Source organism: Ananas comosus, linkage group 17 (genome assembly GCF_001540865.1).
Source record: "Ananas comosus cultivar F153 linkage group 17, ASM154086v1, whole genome shotgun sequence".
NCBI lineage: Eukaryota > Viridiplantae > Streptophyta > Magnoliopsida > Poales > Bromeliaceae > Ananas > Ananas comosus.
The window spans coordinates 5,146,072-5,149,556 of NC_033637.1; positions in this window are offsets into that span (position 1 = coordinate 5,146,072).

The window sequence follows — 3,485 nt, forward strand, 5'->3', positions numbered from 1 at the left end:
TCGTTTTGGCATTATTTCGATCAATTTGATCAAGATTTGCCGCGAAATCAAAATCCGACATATTACATACAAGCATCTCCGAAATCTGCTATTAACTATTCTCGCACTTCGAAAATAATTCGGAGGTACTCCAATTAACATTCATAGCTCACGTTGATCATGTAGGTCAAAGTTAGCGTCATAATCCGAAAATCCCCTTTCAAGTTCATTTTGCGCCCGCACGATTGGTGCCCGAACACTCAATTACCTCCAGAGATCATTCCCCCACGTCCAGAAACACTTTGGAATGATGCACATCTAATTCAAACTTCACTTTAATCTTCTAGATGAAAGTTAGCATCGCAACTGCAACATACCGAAACATCGGTCGAATATATTGGACTTTAGCCAAATTGGCCAATGTGCCCGAAAAAAATAGTGGCATAAGTTCCATTTAACATTCCAACAAGGTTGGAAGGGTTAAAAGTTGGTTCTAAAGGAGTTAGAAGGGTTTTAGCATCGTTCGGTGCGAAATAAAATCGAAATGGAGTCAAAAACCAAGTCTGGGGAAAGTGTACCGGTACAACCATCGAGTTGTAACCGGTACAGCAATGTGTACTGGTACAGCATTGAAAGTGTACCGTTACAAATGCTACGAAACCGAGAAGCAGCTCTCGAGTTTTGTCTCTACGCAATCGTGTTACCGGTGACACGAGGAAGTGTACCGGTACACTTTGGGCTGACAGCACAGAAATAGTCTGCTGCAATTTTGGAGAGTTGGGGGGTTTTTTGGCTATTGTTACACACTATAAAATAACCCAACCCTCTCCCCTTCACAGCAAAATAGAAACCCTCCTCTCTTCTCTTATTTTCTCTCCCCCTCTCTCTCTCTAGAGGCTTTCCACCAAGGCTAGAGGTGGTGAGTTGGAGGAGTTTTAGAGGTGATTTTGGAGGATTAGAGGACCTAGAAGCTCTCCTACAAGGTGGACTTGGGATTGCTTTGGGCTAAGGTAAGTTGTTTTGTAAGAATTCTTCTAGGGTTTGGATTTATACACTAAGATTTAGTGTTTTGGACTTCTTGCAAGATTAGAAACTCTCTAGAGGCTTGAACTCCATGAAATCCATGGTTTTTTTCAAGGTGCTCTAATGGTGAAACTCTAGGGTTTGCTCTAAACACCCTAAGAATGGTTCGAATGGTTCTAGATGAGTTCCTAGATGTCGAACAAGCTCTTTTTTGCTTGTTTTAGAGATCGATTTGGTGTATGTTGCTATGTGACATATTAGGGCACCAAAATTGGGGCTTTTGTCACGGGTGGGTTTAAATATAAATTAACCCTATATAAACCTAATTGCTAGGTACACAAACGCGTTGGTGAAGTCGGTTTGACGATTCGTCGAGCCTACGCGAAGTTGCGGAAGAAACGGACCGTTGAAGCATTGTTTCCACCTGGAGGGCCGAGGCGACGCCCAAAAATCGTGAAATTGGAATCTTGGGCTCGTAGTAACTAACCGTAGACCTTTAATTTTCGGATCGTGAATTCGTGACCGTTCGGGTGGTCGCGCAAGAGTTTGGGCCGAACCGGGTCACGGGTGCCGCGGGAGGCCGATTGCAAGTGACTACAAGCAATCGGAGTGCGAGTTGAGGTGGGTTGTGTTTACGGAAGCAACTAGGTCGCCTGTATGTCTAAGATGAGTGTTTATCATTGATGTATATAGTGGTTGCTAATGTTAGAGTATGTGAACGCATGAGATGAATACTATATGGGCTACCAATGAATGCATGAATGACATAGCATAGAAAAGCTAGATAAATGCATTGATTAATGCTAGTTGAATGCACGTTGCATGTTATAGAAATGCTAATGTAAGAATGCTAAGTGAATATATGATAAGCATGAGATAGAGAACTATGTTAAATGTTATGTGCAAGTGGATATATATATCTATACATATAGATCGAGTGGCATTGAACCTAGTGTTAATAAACATAGGTTGAACAACTGTGATATGTAACCTAGTGTTAATAAACATAGGTTGAACAAGTGTGGTATGTAAACTAGTGTTAATAAACATAGGTTGAACAAGTGTGGCCTGTAACCTAGTGTTAATAAACGTAGGTTGAACAAGTGTGGTATGTAACCTAGTGTTAATAAACATAGGTTGAACAGGTGTGGCATGTAACCTAGTAGTAATAAACATAGGTTGAACAACTGTGGCATGTAACCTAGTGTTAATAAATATAGGTTGGATAAGTGTGTCACCGAACCTAGTGTTATTGAACATAGATTGGATATGAACCTAGTGTCATGAACCTAGGATGGATAAGAATGAATGTGAACCTAATGTTAGATAATATAGGTTGAGAATGAACCTAGAATCAAGTCAACTTAGGTTGTGAGATAAAGATAATGAACCTAGAGTTAAAGTAAACCTAGGTTATGTGATAAGCATCAAGCCTAGAGTCAAGTGAACTTAGGGTGGAAAGAACATTGGACCTAGATAGGTCGACACTATAGGGTTAAGACCAACCCTCAAGTTATGTGAAATGGATTCCGGAATCCCAGAGCTTTGGATCACACCGAGAGTAGTGTGGGGCGTGTGCGACGATTTCGCGGCCCGAGGCCAACCATTGAGGTGGCATGTGTGGCAATTTCGCCGCCGGATGGTTATGCCGGTTTGTGGATTATACCGCCGCTTGACTTGAGCCATTGTCGTAGCGCATGTGTGACAATTTCGCCGCCGGGTGGCTCAGCCATAGAGTGCGGCAGGTTGTGGTAGGCTGAGGTGCATGTGAGAGTTCCTTTACCTCGAGCCGACAGAGCATGGATTATCCACAGTTGATTGACTCAAGACCGAGTTGAGTGGCATAGATGGCTAAGGTAAAGGTAACCTTAGGAAAGAATCACCAATGAGCTTAGTGTGACAAGGTAATAAAGTAAAGAACGGCTAAAGAATAAAGAATAGCTAAGAGAAAAGAATAGCTATGAGTAAAGGATAGTCAAGGATAAAGAATGACTAAGATTAAAGAGTAGAATTAAATTAATCTACTTGGTGAGTTGCATAGATTTCATATTGCATATTGTGAGGCATGACATGTAATTCAATATCGAGTAAATGTATAAATATCTGTTGTTATGTTATTGGACTAACCTGTTGCAGTGCCTCATTAGACCTATTGGTTGAGCTTTTCCCTTGGGTGGCTGTACCCACTGGGAACCATGGAGTTGGTTCTCACCCCACGTTGTTTTGGGGTGTTACAGGTACACACGTGAGTGGCGCGGCGGCGCGAGGCGAGGGCGTAGCTCCGTAGATAGCGCCTACCCCAGAGACCAGAGGTAGCAGTACCTCGAGGTGGTCTAGCTTAGGGGTTTAAAGGTCAAAGAATCAAGTTGTAATAAATTGTATTGACTAGATTGTATTTTGGAAGTTGAATGTAAAAGAAATCTATGATGTAAAATACATGTAATGTGAATGCTTGTACTAGCAAGTATTTTATGTTTTTGATA